The 20,126-nt window shown below is 47.3% G+C and overlaps 1 protein-coding gene across 1 annotated transcript in view; it reads left to right on the forward strand.

Moving 5' to 3' along the window:
• The window catches only part of LOC126518708 (organic cation transporter protein-like), a 332,875-nt gene that overhangs the window by 71,395 nt on the left and 241,354 nt on the right, over nucleotides 1-20,126 (forward strand). The window contains exon 2 of the mRNA XM_050168473.2: nucleotides 2,422-2,503. The gene's annotated coding sequence lies outside the window, so the exon portion shown is untranslated. The remainder of the gene's footprint in view (nucleotides 1-2,421; nucleotides 2,504-20,126) is intronic.

Raw genomic sequence — 20,126 nt, forward strand, 5'->3', positions numbered from 1 at the left:
TCTTGGGCAAACTGAAAGCACAGAATCGTTTACAGACGCTAGCTCTTTACCGAATACGTACAGTGAACACCACTGCGCGCGGTCGCCGCGATGGAGTCTTCCGAACCGGCTTCATGCGTGAAAGGCACGCAAACTCTGAGAGTAAACAACGTGAAATACGTTCTTATAGTGGGCTGTCTGTATACCCAAATGGGGCATAACAGAAGGAAGCCTCAATGCAGCGATCGCACGGGTTCGCAGCGACCGACTGCGCGTCTGCATGCATGTCCGCGCACAATGTCTTGCTTTCGCTGTGAGCTCGTTTTCGCACCGAGCCGTGTGCTTTAGGCCGCAGCATATGAGCATTTTACAGCACACTAGCAACCATTGTTGCGTGGACGCTTTCAGAACTGTTCAAAAATAGTTCGGTTATAGAGACTTCGACGCCTACTTCCAATGTTATGTGCCATCGCGACGATTCAATCTCTTTTTCTCTTCTAAATTCTTGGACATTTCAAAATTATTCCTCAAGTTGGATCGCACTGTATGGTTATCGGTCTTCTCAGTGTGCGACTTCCCTATGCTTCTTTTTCGTAAGCCAGTGCATTAATTCATAACACACACATGACTATATAGGCCATGCATTTTTTTAGTGTGCGTCTTACGGCTCCGTTTCCGTTCCAGTGAACTTGCCAGCATGTAGCATCACCAAGTTCATAGACCAAACCGTCATGACATTAGCCGGGCAGCGTGCGCAGGCGAGCGTCTCAGTGTGCGTTTTCTGCTACTCACCGAACATCGCAGTCCCGGCGCCATAGCGGAAATGTTCCTCGCGTCTGTGCTTGCTGCATAGCCGAGTTGTAGCCGATGGCTGTCTGCCGATTCTAGGTTTCGCCAGCCAAGCTTCACGCACCTCTTTTCCTTGCGGCTACGTGTGAATTAGGCTGACACCGGGCTCCGTTGCGTACGTCCGGTACTGCGGCACCGAGCAGTAGTTAACGTGCTGCACGCCTCCAAAGGCAGCCACTACTTATTATAGTACTTTCAAATGTTGTCAAGCAGACATCCAAGGCTGTAAAGCCTCACCACTTAATCAGAAACGCCGCGCAGGTGGGACTTCGAACTTTCGTTTACAGCTCCCTTCGGCGCTTCCGACGCGACCGCTGTGTCCACGTGATCCCTCATGCCACGTCACGCCGACGGTGGCGCCAGCTTTTCCACTGGTGGAGCTCGCCCCCAATATAGGAGACTATGGATAAGCGGTCATGCGCTGCGCTGCTACGCACGAAGTCACCGGATGTAAGCGCGGCCGTCGCGGACACATTTTATTGAGGACAAAGAGCAAAAGCACCCGTGCACTGTGCCTTGACTGCACATTAAAAAAGCCCCGGTTGTCAAAATTAATCCAGAATCACTTACTATGACGTGCATCATAATCAGATCGTGGTTCTGTGATCGTGTGAAATCCCAAAACTTTAATTTGTATTAAAGGACAGGACCTTGTTTTGTAAACATCCAAAAGATCTGTCAGGGTAATTGAATGGAAGCTTTTAATATGCATGTATGCATATTCAAGCTGAGCTAATTAAAATTTTGTAAGCAGCTCATTTATTGTCACTAGAAAGAGGGACACAAAGGATTGCGAAGGGAACCCAATGTACAGCTGGCACGCTGTTAAGTATCTAATCCAGATGTTTATAAAAGGAACAGTGTTGATACACTAGCCCTGGAGAGCTTTTCCTAGTACCAAAGGAGCTCTGCGCTTGCTCGTCGAAGTATTCACACTTATAAGCCACATAGTGCACCATGAAATTAGTTTGTACAGGTTGCCCTGTAAGGTACCGTCAGAAGGCCACTTACCTACAAATTGCACATTATTTGAAAAACGATTTGCGCTACATAATATGCCATTTACCACAAACTTAGTTTCTGTGTATCACACAATCATCGATAAACTGATACACAGTAAATGAAATACCGTCTGGGAGGTCATTCATATATGGGCAAAAGAAGAAACACTATCGCCCGAGGAGCTCCTGAATGTAGTGGAACATGAGAAGACGTTCCACTGCTGTTTAAAAATTCCTTGAAAGAAACGCCGCTGTCCAGGTGATCACAGAGGACTCAGTGGTAATAGCTTTCATTTCGAAGATGAAGCGTTTCTGGTGTACCTAGCCCAAGGCTTTAGCACAGTCAACACGTAGCGTTTTTACGTCTGCAATATTATAGGTGCTAAAATGCAAGTCATTAACGAGATGAACGAAGCAGGCTAGGGTTAAGATTTAATTTCGCAACGCAAATTACATTCCACGTTGTGCAATGAAAGATAATTTGCGGCTTCCTTCGGGGCCAGACGTGTTCATCAGGGCTGGTGCTTGCTGCTGCGCTCGGTGCAGGCGCCGCGTATGCGCCATCACGACAGCAATGTACGCCTTTTTTCAGGAGGTGAGGCGGAGCACGAGCAGCGAGAGGATATCGTTTCGCTGACAGGACGACATCGCTGCAGCCAAATACTGCATATGCGGTGAGAGTTGCCAGCTATGTGGGAGTGTTGGTTGGTGTTCTTGTAATTTATTATAGCGCAGGCAGATACGGACATAGAAGGCACATGAGACAACAAAAAGCGCTAAACTGTCAGCTGCTAACTTACGTGCGCCGTGTCTCTTCGCCTTGGCTTTCAGTAACCGCCATTGAGCACTCCAAAGCAAAACTTAAACTTGAAAACGTTTTCATAGCGCAAGCATTTTTTTCTTCACATTAAAAGAATTATGTGGTGTGTTCTACAAAACTTCAGAGAAAGCAACCCTGTGCGTCCTACCAGTCGCATTGTTGAAATCGCAGTCTTGTGAAATGAACCCTCTAAAAATAGCATTGCGATGCGTGCGATTGCACCGACATTTCTCGCTCCAGTAACTGCATATGAAACAGGCTTAATACAGCTTTGTGATTCTCCCCGGTAACGTTGGCTCTGTATCACCAAACGAGCTTTTACTAGCCACAGGCGAATATCTGGCTAACATATAAATTGCTTCATCTGTAATAATGTTCTTTTGTTGCGCAATTATATGGACACTCGAGGCGCATTTCCGGCGTCGGCGTCGCAGTGATCCGTACAAAGTCCAAGTGCAACAACTTCGTGGCCGCAAGCTGTATGCTGTGTGTGCGAGTGAAAGCATACGAATGTGAGCCGAGAACGGTGGCTCGATCTCGCGTGCGCAAGGCAACTGGGAGAGGCTTCTATGCTGCAACGGAGGATGAGTATGATGTGGCTGAGCGCGGCCCCGAGGTCTTGAAAGCCATCTAGGGTTGGTACAGAGCCTAGCTGAGCCGAGGGCTGATAGCTTCTTGTGTTATCCCCGCTTAGTCACGCCTAGCTCCGCTGGTATACCCCCGAGGTAAACGAGAATTGCGTCACGAGCGCAAATTTCTCCCCTGGTGCTTGGCAGGCCACACTCCGAGAGGAAAAAAAAACAAAAAAAATGAAGCCTGCTTCCATGGCAACGGTTCTGTTGATGCAGGAGGGGGAAGCGCCATGCCGCTTGTTCTCTGCTGTGCGCGCGATGCGCAGGCGACTTTTTCTGCAGGCGCTAACGGCAGCCAACACCGTATGCATTAATTTTATACTGCTTTCCTGTTTCTTATTTTGTTTTCAACACCACTCGGCTTCTAGTTTTTTTTGTTTTCTTATAACATATGGGAAAAACAACTGTGTGAAAACTCATCTTTTCCTGTTCCAGATGTGCGAGCCAGCACGCCATGCCACGCGGCTATTTTCTTTCGGTAAAAAATAAGTAGGCAGGAAAATGTGGCTTATTCTCCGTTTTAATTTGCAAGAAATTGCACAGCAAGCATTCAATACACAATAGAATAATGTAGGTGTGAGTGTCTCATTAGTCAGTACAAATGGGCGCATTCTGTACTACATTCACGCATACGTCAGACAGCTTCCTTCAATTTCTCACTGAAGGACAATTGCTACAGAGGCCATGTTGTTTGCTGTGCACACCACAACTCTGCCAAAGCCATTTTTCTCGCAAGAGTTATTTCTGAATAATAAAAAGATTATCAAAAGCAGCAGATCCCCTTTTTCGCATACCAGTAACAAAAACTTCGTTTGTTATTCTATACAATGGGTATAGTTCCTAGTCCAAACAACATTCTTTACCAAGTCAATTTCCTGCATAGGTCTACTTGTGCTAATTTGCCGATAAATATGCAGCAAATCATGTTCAAAATGTTCATTCTCTTTTTTTTTTTTTTCGAGTGTGGTTTTGTTTCGCAACACAACATGTAAGACCACTAGAGCTTCATCCAGATCTGTGAAGTGAAGTTTATTCTTCTTTTCAATAAAAAGACGGGACAGGGACAAAAGGCGGCAAGGCTTGACGAGGCCCCGGTACCCATACAGTCGGCAGTAATATTATAAAGGCAAAAAAAATGTACATAGAAGGCGCGACAAATATGTCAAAACAACTCTACAATGCGCACAGTGAAACCTAATTAGAGAAAAAGACAAACATCTGCAAGATAATACGCAAGCACTCATAGTCATACATGTACCAATACAATGCATACATGACTGGTGAATTAAGACACGAAAAAATGCAGCTACAGTACTTGTCCGCAACAAAGATAGATTGAGAGAAACATATGTATAAACAAACGGTAGATTACATGCCCCCTTAACACTTCCGGAAATCAAAAGAGTACTCACTACTGGCAAAAAAAAAAAAAAACAGTACCCGGTCCGGAAAGAGTACATTACACAATTCTCGCACACATATCTCCAAAAGCAGTTGAGGCCTTGCTCCATTTTTTTCAACATAATCTCGGAAATAGGAGAAATGCCGAATGAGTGGAAAAAAGCCATCATAATTCCTTTTTTGAAAGCTGGGAAGCATCATACAACAGCTACCAGCTGCCGACCTATAGCACTCGCAAACTATCTTGCCAAGTCTTATGAATTCATTATAAACATCAGATTGACATACGTCCTTGAAACTGAGAAGCCGCTCCATAATCATCAGTGTGGGTACAAGAAAGGCTGCTCTACAACACATCATCTAGTTCGGCTAGAACACGAGATACGTGCGGCCTTTCTGCACAAACAATATTGTCTCACGGTTTTCTTTAATCTAGAAAAGGCGTACGACACAACATGGAGGTTTGGTATTTTAAGGGACTTAGCAGATTTAAGGATCCGCGGTAGAATGCTCAAATGTCTAGCCGATTTCATGTCTGACCGAACATTCCAAGGGCGTTGAGGAACGACGCTGTCTCGCGTATATATTCAGGCAAATGGTGCGCCACAGGGATGCGTATTAAGCACAAGATTGTTTGTGGTGAAAATGAACTCGGTCAATAATGTGATTCAATCCTCTGAAATGCATTCATTATATGTGGATGATATACAAATTGCGTGTCGTGCATCGAACACGGCAACCTGCGAACTGCAAATTGAAATTACAATAAACAAAGTAACGTAGTGGACATCTGAAAACGGCATTCGCTTCTCAAGTGAAAAAACTATTGTGTTGTCTTTACGCAAAAAAGAGGCCTACAAACAGATCCCCTCCTTAAGCTACAGGAAGGCACACTACCGGTAAAACAAGAACACCAGTTTCTGGGTGTTCTGTTTGATAAAAAGTTGAAGTTTCTCCCACACGCAAATAGTATTAAAATTAAAGCGAACAATCCACTTAACATCCTCAAGGTCGTCTTCCGGGAACGCTGGGGTTTTGACCGTAAATGACTGTTACACATCTACCGCACTTTAGTATGTAGAATATTAGACTATGGTGGTATCATAATATGGTTCAGCCAGACAGTCTTACATCAGGCGACTTGACTCAGTTCATAACCTCGGCCTACGACTGGCAAGTGGCACTTACAGAACATCACCTGTCCAGAGTTTATACGTCGATTGTAATGAGCCTCCTTTACAGCAGCGCAGAGTGCTACTAACTTTTTCATACATACTCAGAATCCAATCCTCATCACAGCACATATGCTACAACATCGTCACACAGAGCAGCTCCCGCTTACACTATACAAATAAAGCAAACCTGATTAGGCCGCTTATCCTGCGATACGAGGAATACTGTCGGGATTATGACATCCCTCGGGAAGTCCTCCAGGTTGCCAGAAAGCCAGAACGTTTGCCCCCGTGGTGTGAGTTCACACTGTTATGTGACTGGACATTAACACATTTAAAGAAAGGAGACACACCACATGAATACATTATACAAGAATTCCGCGCTCTTCATGACAAGTATAAAAATTACATGGAATTTTATACTGATGGCTTTAAAACGAAAAAACACGTGGGTGTGAGGGCCGTAACAGAAAATTGAGAAACATGTATTCGACTACCACAGCATGCCTCTGTCTACACAGACAAAGTATACGCAATATGGACGGTCGTACAAAAGATCATCGCTGACAAACTTGAAAACACTGTCATGTACACAGATTCATTAAGCGTACTTAAGGCTGTACACATGAAATCAGAATGTGAACCCCTGTTAGGGGACATTTTTTAAACGCATTACCGTCAAACAAATACGGCAGATCAATTAGGTTTTGCTGGGTACCAAGCCATGTTGGTTATACTGGGTAACGAAGCAGCAGATAGATGCGCATCAATGGCAGCGTACAAAAACATTAAAAATACAGCACTTCCATATAAAGACAGTATCAATGCGATTAGGAAGGCCTTGACGTCAAAATGGCATCCCGATTGGGAGAACTGTTTAAGCAGCAAGCTACATCTTATTAAACCTGTAATTGGCGAGTGGAAATCATGCAGTCAACAGCAACGGTTCTACGAGGTGGTCTTGTGTCGACTTCGAATTGGACACACATCTGACGCACAATTTCTTCCTCCGAAAAGAAAACACGCCACCTTGCGAAAAATGACATGAACCTCTTACAGTCATACACATCCTAATAACATGTCCACATATCGACGGAGGTTTTTACACAGCCTGTATAATTTGCACACTCGATTACACGCTGCCACATCACTAGCAGATGACCCCCTAGTGCCATTTACTAACCTGTCCGACTTTTTAGAGAAAACTGGTTATTTACGCCAACTATAATATAATGTAGGTTTACCTACTCAAACGTTGCGTTTCATTTTGTCTTGCGACTGGCGCAGCATGGCCTCAGTTGCCTTTGTGTCATTAAACCCAAACTAATCAACCAACATATCATCAGAAATGTGTGTGAGTGGTCTAGAATTTATCACTGCCTCGACCTCTTTTAGTACAGTTTTGAGCTGTTCGAAGCTGATGCATCCTTTTTCTAGTGTTTTCCTGAGGCAGTTCCTAACTGTTCGAATCAATCTTTCCCAAAATCCTCCCCACCATGAAGCGCGCTCAGCAATTAACTTCCACGAAATATCACTAGATGCACAAACGTTCTGTACCTGGACATCACGTAGAAGTGCATATGTCAGCTTAAGTTCGCGACTGGCTGCCTTAAACGTTAAAGCTTTGCTAGAATAAATTACACATGGCAAACCACTGCGCGAAATAAATCGACGAAAGGCCAATAAAAAGGAATTCACAGTCATGTCACTGGAAAGCTCTAAGTGAACAGCTCGCACTACAGCCCAGGTAAATACTACAATAAATGTTTTCACAGAGCCGTTTCCCTTTACAAACACTGGACCAGCCAAGTCGACGCCCGTGACTTGAACTGGATGCGACCACGAGACTCTGTCGATCGGAAGCGGGGCGGTAGGATCTGAAGCCGCTTTAAGACGAAACCTCGCACAGACCCCGCACTGGCCAAGCACCTTTTTAACGCACTGGCGACCGCTCAGTACCCAAAACTTCTCACGCAACTCGGTGAGTGTAAACCGACAGCACTGTGAAGAAGGCGTCGATGTTCGCTGTCCACAATGAGGTGCGTACAGCGATGATCTGCGGTTAGGAGTACAGGACATTTTCCGTTGTCCGAAGCAGCTACGTTGTCAAGGCGAGACTTGATCCTGATAATGCTCTTGGCATCCGTGAACGGGTGAAGGTCTCGTGTGGTCGACGTCTTGTCGAGAGCTTTGTCCGTTGTTAGTACAGAATCTCATTTCCAAAGCTTTGTGCTTGTAAAATCCTCAGCCACGTATCTTCGCTTTCTGAAATCTCCTGAGCGGAAAGTGGACCTTCTCTTCTAGTGTTAGAAGATGCTTGGCAATTGTGAATGAACCTCTTCACCAAAGTCGTGATTATAAGGAACGTTTGCCAGCGACTACATTTGGCGACATTCAATATAGGTTCGGGAGTCCTACTCAGGACCATCAGAACCACTTCTTCTGCTGGTTTTCTTTCGTCGAGTAACGCCTCAGGTGAGTTCTCACACCTCTCTTCTTGTTTTGGCCACGTTTGTTGGGGCGTAATAAGCCATTCGGGGACAAGCCACCATAAGGAATTTGTGCAAAGACTCTGGGCTGACACACCTCTTGTTAGTTAATCCGCTGCGTTGGTTTTTCCAGCGCAGTGGCCCTAGCGACTTAGGTCGGTGCGGTCTTGAATTTCCATTACTCGATTGCAAACAAAGGGTTTCCACATAGTGGATGATGACCGAATACAGCATAGGCAGATGTTCGAATCGGTCCAGGAGAAGTATTCGTCGCATGTTGTTAGTGTCTCTCGTAGGAATGTCGATATCCGCACCCCCAGGCAAGCCCCGACGAGTTCAAGACGCGGTAACGTCAGTTTCTTGATGGGAGCTACCCGAACTTTGGAGAGCAGTTGTTGGACATAGATGTTGTCCGATCTATGTTCCACCCTTAGGCATGCGACTACAGTGTAGGCTTGAGGGCTCGCGTCAGTGAAGACATGTAGCTGCGAGTGAGCTCCGTCCTTGTTGACTTCGGTGAATGAGGTCCTCTTCAGAGAAACACCTCTTATGTCTTCAACCTCCCCAGCAAATTTGTTCCGATCATCTTCGAGAGCCTTCGGTAGTGACGCATCCCAATCTAATCCTTGCTACCATATCTCTTGGGAGAGCATTCTGGCTCTGATTGTGAATGGAGACAAAAACCCAGCGGGTCGAAAGTTCTTGATGTGGCTTGGAGCACTGTTCGCTTTGTGCTCTTTTCTTTGCTGATAATCTCTAGAAGTGGGTCAAGGTTCACACCAAAGTGTGTCTTCTTCCGTATTACAGTATAGGCCGAGTACATTTGTTAGTATATGTTCCCTCGTTGATGTTTCTTCCTTTTTCCGCAGTGTCTGTCGCAGCATGTCGTCGTTAGTTGACCATTTCTGCATATTTATCCCTGCTAGTTTCATGATCTGGGTTGTTTGTTCGTAGAAGTGGGATATCTCCTCTGGTGTTGAAGCGCCAAATGCCAAATCATACACCTAGAAGCTTTCCTTGAGCTGAGTAGCTGTTTCTTGGGATTTCGAATCTACGTGGTTGAAGTGATACTGAAGCGTAGCCGATAGGGGAAATGGACTCGAAGTGGTTCCGAAAGGTACCCGCGTCATCCTGATCTCCTCGAGCCGTGGAAGCGCTTTGTTCTTGGTGGACACTTCCTCAAACCACAAGATGCGAAGCGCATCCCTGTCGTCTTCTTTAATGGATATCTGAAGGAACGCCTTCTGTACATCCGCTGCAAGTCCAAATACGTACAAACGAAACGTGATTATCATCTTGAGAAGGCCAGCGTTCAAGTTCGGTGCCTTTTCAAGTCTTTCATTGAGACTGCATGATCCTGTTCCGTGCGACGTTGCGTCGAAAACAACGCGCGCCCTTTAGTAGTAGACGTCTCGCGAATTACTTTATGATGGGGCGTGTAATACACGTTTTCTCGTGATGTTTAGACGTCCTTGACCTTCTCCGGATGGCCATCCTGCTCGTACTGTTTGACTGCTTTGTCATACGCTTCCAAGGCTTCATCGTTCGACGAAAGCCTTCGAACCAGCGAATACAGTCGCCAAAGTGCAGCTTTGCGATTTTCTGTCATATTAGGTCCAGTTGATTTACACGGGAAATACTTAACAGCGACCATATTGAAAATGGAGGGATTCATTAAACTTCGTCCAAACATCTTCTTGCTTTGATGATGGCGTATCCACCATACCAATCACTTCCTTTTCCCAGAATATTTTAACGGGAAGGAAAGCTCTTCATTCTCGTATGCGTCTACGCGTAAAACACATATCTGGCTGCTCGTTTGCCGGCTAACTTTCCTTGTGAACGCCAAGGACCCTTGAATAGTCCATCCAATGTTCGTATTGATCGATACCAGAGATTGGTTTTCGGTACCCAATTTCACCTCACTTGAATTCGGCATGAGCTTCCACATCTGGTCGGAACCAATCAAATTACTCACGCCGGGTTCACCTGTTACGTCAGGGGAAACCACTGCGTCTGCGAGTGGCTTGTCCTACGCGACGATGGCACGGAACAACTGGTTATCTGCCGAACCTTCGATCATGTATTTGCAGATGAAAGTTGCGGCGATTGCTTCTATCTGTACTGATACATTCTCATACTGGCTCCGAAGTGTTATGCTTACTACCTTAGCCCGCTGAGCATGCTGTGACCGAGCTCGTCCGAACGTGCTAATCACCAGATCTATATATTGTATGGGAGATAAATTGAGCTTCTTACAGACATCTTCCCGCAGAAATGTTCTCTGACTTCCATTGCCCAAAAACACCGTGGACCTAACAGCAGTGGGTCAGAGTCGTCAGCCTGGCACGGAACGTCTGTACGAGAATATCCATAGCGCGTCGAGGCTGTGTACCGTTCGTTGCAACGTGCATGGCAACATCCGGCGTCTTTTGTGGTGCTGAAGAAGGCGATCTTTCGTTAACGCCAGCGTTGCACATCGTGGAAGCATGACGACGCTTGCATGCGGTACACTGGATCCTGCGACTACAGTCACGCGCAAGGTGTCCCCTCGTCCAGCAGTTGAATCATCGACCATTTTTCCTGAGCATGCTGCGTTTGCCTTCGAGGCTAACGTCACTGGTGCATTGTTCGGTCCTGTGGTCTGTGGTTGAACAAAAGAACCATGTTTCTGTAAATACTTCTGCCTTGTTGTAAAGAACGCTTGCAGCAGGAGTCAACGGCATATTGAAGCTCGGACTGTGTTAAGGACGTGTTTCGTTCAGCCTTGGTGTTCTAGTCTGAGCGCACCTCTCTCTACATTCGACTTCTAGCTGAAGAAATTTCAGCAAGCAATCTAACTCCTGCTCCAGTGCGCGCTCACTGTTGCTTGATCCTACCGATAGCATAGTGGACTCGATGCTCTCGCGCTTGTAATACTGTACTACCATATCTTGAGGTATAGCTTTCAGATGTATTTCACCTAGCATCGAAGCGTAAGATGAAGCGCTCACCCCAAGGTTTGCGGGTCTTCGTCGGTTGAGTTGAATGTCGTCGAGCAACTTCCGCAAGGCAGTAACGTTGTTCCAAGATACCACCAATCCCAGCATTCATAGGTTTTCCAAGAGCTTCTGCTCAATCAACTTGCAGTTGCCGTAGCGCTGCTTCAATATTCCAAGTGCGATGCTGTAGCTTGATTCCGTCACTTGGATTCCGGCGACCGCTTGAGCAGCAGCTCCGTGAAGTAGCGAAGTCAGGTAATGGAGCGATCCGTGTTGAATATTTGTCGGTTCTCTTGAGCAGAATGAAGAAACATATCCCAGAACGGCTGTCATCGGGTTATCGTTCTGTCGAAACGTACAAGTTCTAACTACGGTAACCTAGCGCCAAACTCACGCTGTGAACGTGTCGTGGTCATCGAAGAAGCAGACGCTTGGTTCCCGTCAGATGCGGTCGGTGGCTGAGTTGTCGCAGGCGAGGAGGAAACCTTGAGCATGTCTATATTGTGCTCGAGCAAGGCCAAAGCGCTGGTAGCAGCGTTTTCATAATACATGACGGCATCATAATCTGCTGTGGCTTCCTCGTCGGTCATGAATGTTTTCAACTCGGCGTTGAGTACTGATAACTCCGACTTCGTCGCCTTTTCCCGGCTATGCAGGACACGGAGCAGAAACGTCAAACTCTCCGGATTGAATGATCTAGTTCACTTAGGTAATGGTCCTCGTGCTCTGCGCTCGGCGAGAAGTCCGCTTGTTCTTGATGCGCTCCATGACGGTCTGGCTACCGAGGTCTCTCCCAGACGAAGCCTCAAGTTGCAAAGGCGCTGGCTGGCTTCCCGGGTTTGGGCACCAAATACGATGTGGGAAAAGACACTTCTGCCATGTTTATTGTTGCCGAAAGTTCAGCCGTCCTAACATGGCCTACTCAAGATGACAAGCCTAACATCCGCATTCTCCGTGTTCGCGAGCCCATCCATCTCTTCTTCTTCTTCGATGCGCCGCGCGAACACGATTTCCTACAAACGCCACGTAGGGTTCATATATTACCGCCATCGGAAACTGGTACTTGAACATCAGTGGTGGACAGTCAGCGAGACGATGCCGTAGGCCTCTCGCATTCCAATGCATTATTGCTGATCTTCGAAGTTGGTTTTCAAAAGATTGCGTTATGGCTTATTGTAGAGCCACTAGAAGCAATTCCAAAGCATCCAGAACATGTAGCGTGGTTTTAGCGATCGGATTCCCGTAACCCACATCGAAATTAGCGCATCGTAGTTATCAGGTGTTTCGGCGTACTTCGCACATTGTCATTTTCTTGCCTGTTATTCTCAACCACATTTACAGACACATTACACAGCGCATCCATGCTTAACTATCTGGATGGTAGCGGCAACCCCTCAATGTCAGAGCGAGGGAACGTCTTTCTATGCGTGGACCGTCCATTCAGTTAGGGGAATGCTCTTCTCTGGCTGCCGTCTGCTTCGCGACGGGCGCCTGGGGCGGCGTACCGATGCAACAGCCTGCCTGTGGGTGTTGTCCCGCACCAACTTTCCAAGCATATAGATTTCTTCCTTAATTTTCTGGCAGTGTTTTTGGTGTCGCTTCATGTGCACCGGCGCAGTTCGGATATCTTAGGTCAGCAAAATCGGATCTACAATTTTGATAACGCCCTCGCCACCGTCGGCAGGCTACATCGGCCTTGCAAAACCACTGATGCGTCCTTTTGAAGCACTTGCGAGACTGCATCGGTTTTGGGAAGTAAGGGCGCACGTGTCTTGCGGGTCCAACTTTCAGGTAACGCTTCAGAGTCGAAGACCAGTGTAATAAATCAGGACTGACAGAAATGGTGAAGGTGCACGGTTATTGCAGCAGACTCAGAAGACACCGTAAATAACGCCAGTTGAGGTCCATTTTCTCTTCACAAACACAAAAGGAGTGCACTGGCATGTTTCGTAGCAGCGCGGCAGGCTCTAGCGTATGCTAAATTCATTTGTTATAAACGTCAACCGAGAGGATCTTCCTTCGTGCTTTAATGCGGACGTCACTGGCTTGGCCGGGAGCAACTCGTTGAAAATACTTTAAGCTTTGCTGTTCAGGGTGTCAGATGGTGATTGCCGTGGTAACAGTGAATGCTTACCATGGTCATGTCTGCGCAACGAATCAGTGTATGTTGTTGTCCTCCTGAGCTTTCTGTTTTGAAGCCAGGACCCGCGGCAAGGGTGAAATCATTGTCCGATTCCATTTAATCAACCGTTGAGCTGTCGGACGACTCCAGGGCTATAGACGAAGGGCCGGTGGGATCCCCTGTCTTCTAGGCACTCAGTCGTGAACGGCCAGAATCAAACCCTTGATTGGCACTTCTATCCACCATCCTTGAGAATGACATCATTTCCCTGACACAGCCACTGATGTCGAAAACGTCCGGCGCACAGAAAAATGAACAAAACACAGAGGTATGACATAACTGATAAATATACGAAATAACAGTTGTCCCAGCACAGACCCCTGAGTAACCGCAGAATACACAGAAGTTGTGGCCGATTCTATTCCATTACACACAGATTTTTGGTAGTGTTCACACTGGTAGGGCTGGAACCATCGAACAATATTTCCAAGCAATTCGAGGAAGGACAGTTCATGCAGCAAAGCAATGAGAGCAATTTTATCAAATGCTTTCTTTTAAATCTCATAATTCACAATCGGTTTCAAAACCACAGACAAATGATTTGAAGACATCATGAGAAAATTCGATTAGCTGCGTAGTGCAAGAATTCTCTGACCTAAAACCGGGTTGGTAATCCACAATGAAATTCTTGCTTTGATGGTGATGAACTATACTCGTATGTAATATATGTTGAAAATTTTCGCAACCGACGCTTGTTAGAGATATGGGTTTGTACCGTACAATATAATTACGTCGGCCACTTTTGCGCATCGGTACGACGTTGCCCGTTTTTCAATCTTAGGGTAGGGGACACACCTCGAGGGCCAAATTTTATACTAGCACAATATACGTAATTAAGACAGGGGCGCATACAGATTTTAGTATTCAGACCCCAAAGCTCTCTATTATGATCTCAGACATAGTATAATACTTCCGAGCTTCCGAGCCTTTTTTGGTCACCTAGTGGTGCAAATTTGATACCATCGGATCCGTGAAGAAGAGAAGATTTAGCGGATACCTGATTTTGAGGTGGGCCACCCTTTTTTTGGACTTCATTGGAACTTTTGTGCTCACGCCACGCTGGCCGAGAGCTAGCGTCTGGTAGACCTAGCGCGGCATGGCAGCAATGCACGCTGAAGGGGAAGTGCTCCCGGCGGAGGACTTTACTGAAGACCTGGGATGGCGGACAGTGTCCAGCCGAAAATCTAGAACTACGACGAGGCATGGATTGGGTGATGGCGGTTCGCCAAGTGAGATGCCTGAACGACGGGACGCAGGTGAACGGCGCGGAGGCTCGGCAATCAAGAATCGCATTGTGAAGGCGTCGCGCATGCCACCGATGCCACAAGAACACATCAAAATAGTCATTCGCCCACGGGGTGGACTGAATTTGGAGAAAGTTAGCTCTACAGCGGTGGGCAAGGCAATCGTAGAGGCGGCAGGCCTCGGTATTGAGCAGATTAGGGAAGATGTTATTTGCCCGAACTTTATGCAAAATATATTGGTGGCTAGTACGCCAGAAAGGAGCAACGCTGAACGATATGTGAGACTCAGGTCAATCAGAGTGGCAGACAAGGATTTTGAAGTCAGTGCGTACGAGACGGCCCCACACACTACGTGTAAGGGCGTCATTCGCAATGTAGACATTATGGATGGCCCCGCGACACTTGAGCGGAACATTGTTAACGATCGCAATCCGCTGGCTATGGCGGTCAAACGAATCAAAAACACAGGATCAGTCATCATTGTTTTCGACGGGTTAAAAGTGCCCAATTTCGTCAGATATGGGCCAACTCTGGTACGGTGCTTCCTGTATCGAAAGCAGTTGGATGTATGTTATGTGTGTGGCAAGCTTGGACATCGGGCGGATGTCTGCCCAGCGCCCGATTGTTTTGAATGCCGAGGATGCGGGGCTCGGAACCCTGAAGAGGATCACAACTGTGTGCCATGTTGCAAGCTTTGTGGCGGACGACACCTGACCGCGGATAAACAATGTAGACAACGATACCAGCTTCCCTACGTCGTGCATGTTCGACGACAGGAGAGAGCCAGGGCGGAGCTAACGGCGGAACAGGAGGCAGCCGAGATGGTGCAGCTGGTGAGCGCCCGCCAACGCTCTAAGGGACGCTTGCGCTCTAGAAGCCGCTCCAGGTCGAGGCAGCGGCCATCTTCTGGGACTCCTACGACCAGGAACCGATCCGTTTCTATGGAGGCGCGGGTGCGCTTTCCTGCAGCTGGTGGCGGCGGCGGCGCAGCTGGGAGCCAGACCACCTGGGCTGACAAGGTCAAGGGTGGCATCAGCGCCGGCCGAGCGCGCGAGCAGCGCCAGGAGTATGTGGATGGTAATAAGGATAGGGATAGGATTGCGCAATTGGAGAGAGAGAATCGTAGCTTAAAAGCAGCCATTGACGGGCTTATCAAAGAGATAGCTGAACTTAGGAACGGCTTACCTTCCGGTAACAGCGATAGCTTAAGACAGGCTAGGAAACATGATGACTCGGTTGAGGTACCAAGGTCTGTGGAGGTCTCAGAACAGAACATGGCGGACGAGGAGACGCCTGCTCCGAAAAAGAGGGCCCTATCCTCGACCGTACGGATTCAGGGCAAAGTCGGTTCCGAGCTTAAAGCAATGATGGCAACATTGCAAGAAAGTGTAAATCAGATCATTAGTAGACTGGAGCGGATAGAAGAACGGGAAAATATCACGGATCAGAGATTAGGCAAAATTGAAATATATCTAAACGAGACAGTGGTCCCTGTTATGGAGCGGGAGTGCACTCGGCCGCTAGCCCAGCAGGGTAAGCCGCCGAGTGGACTTGAGCTCGAAGCTAGTTCACCACATTTCCGTGGTCAAGATGGCTCTATTAAATAGTTCATTTAGTATTTGGCAGTGGAATTGTAGGGGGTTCAATCATAAGAAGGCGTCCCTGCAGCAGTTTGTTAGAACGCATGGTGTCAAGCCACAAGTTATCATGTTGCAGGAAACACTGACGTCTAACGTGACCTTAACGAATTTCACAGCGGAAGTTAAGGATAATGAACGGGGCAGAGGACTCACTACTCTCATTAATAGGAGGTTGGCGTATATTAGACATGATCTTCACATGGCAGATTGCAAGATTGAATATATTATGGTGGAAGTAATCTTAGGTCGGCAAAGGTCATGTCAGAGGAGCGTTTACCTGCTTAACCTGTACAGTAGCCCCCGGGACACGAAGCAGAGTTTCAAATCTCTCTTGACCCAGGCAACCAATCTGGCGAAGGATGTACCGTTGCTTATTGAAGGGGACTTCAATGCACCATATCATGTGTGGAAGTATGTTTATAACACTATTAAGGGGGGAGAGACTATGGCAGCAGGCACTAGACTCTGATTTAACTCTGATTACAGACCCCTCGTATCCCACCAGATGTGGCACGTCGACATGTAGAGATTCGACACCTGATCTCACTTTTGTTCGGGGGGTGGTGGATTCGTCCTGGTCCAATTCTAATATAGATTTTGGTAGCGATCATTACATACTTATGATTACTTTGGTAGTGGCTAATAAAAAGGAGCGCACATTCAGGATGGTTGACTGGGATGCATTTAGGAAACGAAGAGTGCAGAGAATCGAAGATGAGGGGAATGAGTTGACCTTGGAACAGTGGACTAGTCAGCTTAAAAGTGACGTTGAGGCGTCCACTAAAGAGGTTCAGACCGATATTGACACGGAACACATGGATAGTCGCCTGGCACATTTGTTGGAAGCAAAGCAGTCGATGTTAGCGAGATGGACGGGTCAGAGATTGAATAGAAGGCTTAGAAAGCGTATAGCAGTGGTTAATCAGGAAATTGAAGACCATTGTCTGGTACTGTGCAAGCAGCAATGGGATGAAGTGTGCAATTCTATTGTGGTCGCATTAAGAGGGGAGGCGCCTGGAGTTTGCTCAGACATTTACTAGATGAGACAAACACTAAGTCTAATCAGAGGACTGTGATAGGTAAGCTGGTCCATCAGGCGTGTCGGGACTCCACGGAGCAGGAGTTGCTGAAGGATTTGGCTGAGAGATACCTCCCGTTGGAGACCTGGCACGATACACCTGACGTGATTTGGGAATATAGTGGAGACGAAAATGCAGCTATGGACGCGGAATTTACTGAAAGTGATATAAGGATGGCGCTGCAGAATCTTAATGGTCGATCGGCATCAGGGCCGGATGGTATTACGAATAAAATGCTACGGAATTTAGACGGTGGGTCAATTGAGTTCCTTACGCGGCAGATCAATTGCCTATGGAAGGAAGGCTCCTTCCCGGAAGAGTGGAAACTTGCAACTATTGTTCTGATACCCAAACTGGGGAAGGCCATAGGGCTTGAAAATCTCAGACCCATTTCCCTGACGTCGGGTTTGGGGAAAGTCGCTGAGCATGCCATTTTAAATAGGCTAACGCGTTATGCTGAGGGCAATGGGGTCTTTCCGCACTCGATGATAGGATTTCGGCCCGGCCTTTCGACTCAAGATGCTATGATCAGGATTAAGCATCAGATCCTTGACCGGCGGACAAGGAATACTAAGGCACTAATTGGACTTGATGTGGAAAAAGCTTTCGATAAAATCCGACATTCTTTCATTCTACGGGTGCTATCGGACTTGAATTTGGGGCAGCGGCTTTTCCATTTTGTCAAGGCTTTCCTTACGGATAGAAGGACATGTCTCAGGTTTGCGGAGATAAAGTCAGAAGTCTTTAAATTGGGTTGCTGTGGTACTCCGCAGGGATCCGTACTCTCGCCTATGTTATTCAATCTGGCGATGTCGAAGTTGGCTAATAGACTGCACACTGTCCAGGATATGGGCTATTCTATCTACGCGGATGACATTACTATATGGAGTGTCGGTGGTAGTGATGGAGAGCTTGAGGCTAGGCTGCAGCAGGTGGTAACGCTTACGGAGGAGTATCTGGGTCTCATGGGGCTCATGTGCTCCACTAAAAAGTCGGAGTTGTTGAGCTTCAAATCTAAGAAGCTAGGTCGAAGGCCGAGGGGTTGGGTACCGGAAGTTGAGCCTTGCATTAGAATTCATACTAGGGAAGGGTCGGTGATACCCAAAGTTGAAGCGATCAGGGTCCTGGGTTTTGTACTTGAAGCAAACGGATCGAACATTAGAACCATTCAGCGTATTACCAAGAAGACGGAGGAGGCCATAAGGCTTATAAGAAGGATCTCTAATAGGCATAGGGGTTGAGGAGAAGAAGGTGCGATGCGCTTAGTTCACGCATTTATTATGTGTCATTTCTCGTATGTGGCAGCTATGCTAAATTGGAATAGGGGGGAGAAAAATAAATTGGAAGCATTATTCAGAAAAGCCATCAAGGCTGCACTTGGTCTGCCTATGACTACGTCAAACGATATGTTGTTACAACTGGGTTTGCATAATACTTTAGATGAAATTGCTGAGGCTCAACGTACCGCACAGAGGGAGCGGTTGCTAGGTACACCAGCGGGTAGGTATATTTTAGAGTCAATTGAAGAATCCGTGGTTGTGTCGCATGATAGGGCGCCCCTACACGAGTTGAACGTGAACCTTAGGGCAAATATCATGGTTCGTCCGTTTCCGCGAAATGTGCACCCCGTGCACAATGTAGGGAGGCGGGTCGCGAGAGCTAGGGCTTTGTTGCGAGAGGCAAAGGATCACGAGGAACAGTCTGCGTTTGTTGACACCGCATGGATTAATGGTAAAAATGCTAATTCGGTGGTGGTGGTAGATGGCAAAGGGAGCGTTAGAAATGCTGCTTCCATTTATACCAAAGATCCGGGGGTTGCTGAACAGGTGGCTATTGCTCTAGCACTAATTGATTCAAGAAGAGTTTTGGTGTTTAGCGACTCGCGATCTGCGATTACAGCCTTCTCGAGAGGACTTGTTGCGAAACTGGCTAACAGACTGCTACAGGGTAGGGATATCACTTCGCATACAGTTACTAGGTTCCCGGCGCACATGGGGACAGTGGAGGGAGCCCCGCGTAACCTCAACGAGGTGGCGCACAGGGAGGCACGAGGATTAGTGTGCCGTGTACTCCCTGAAGGGGCTGGATCTCCCGCTCCTGAGTACAGGGACCAACTGTTAACCTACAACTAAATCACCAAGCACTATTACTTAGGGCGCAGGGCATTCCGGCTGCCACATCCTAAATGAAATAGGTCGCAGGAGGTTACATTAAGGCTTCTGCAGACACGAACGTACCCTAACCCGGTCATCATGAATAAAATTAATCCGGACTGCGGGGTTTGTCTATTGTAGTAAGTGTGGGGGTTTGCTCGATTTACAACACATGCTGTGGCGCTGCTTGGCGTTGGCCGGTGATGGTTCTCGAGGTGAACAGTGGTGGCAGCGCATGCTGCACAGTGAAGTGCTGGCGGACCAACTCAGGGCTGTCCAGAGGGCCCGTGTGATGGCAGAGGGGCTCGGCCTCTCTGTACCGACGTGGGAGCGGCACGCATCAGTCCCAGACTGATCCCTCAGGACCAAAATAAAGTTCTTCATACCATAGTATAATACTAAGGGCATGAGCAAACTGGACTCTTCAGGGGCATAGCCCCCAAAAAATAACTGACTCAAAATACCAGCTGAACCAGTTAGCCCTGTCAATATAGGTGACAACGG

The sequence above is a fragment of the Dermacentor andersoni genome, chromosome 1 (genome assembly GCF_023375885.2).
Source record: "Dermacentor andersoni chromosome 1, qqDerAnde1_hic_scaffold, whole genome shotgun sequence".
Taxonomy (NCBI): domain Eukaryota; kingdom Metazoa; phylum Arthropoda; class Arachnida; order Ixodida; family Ixodidae; genus Dermacentor; species Dermacentor andersoni.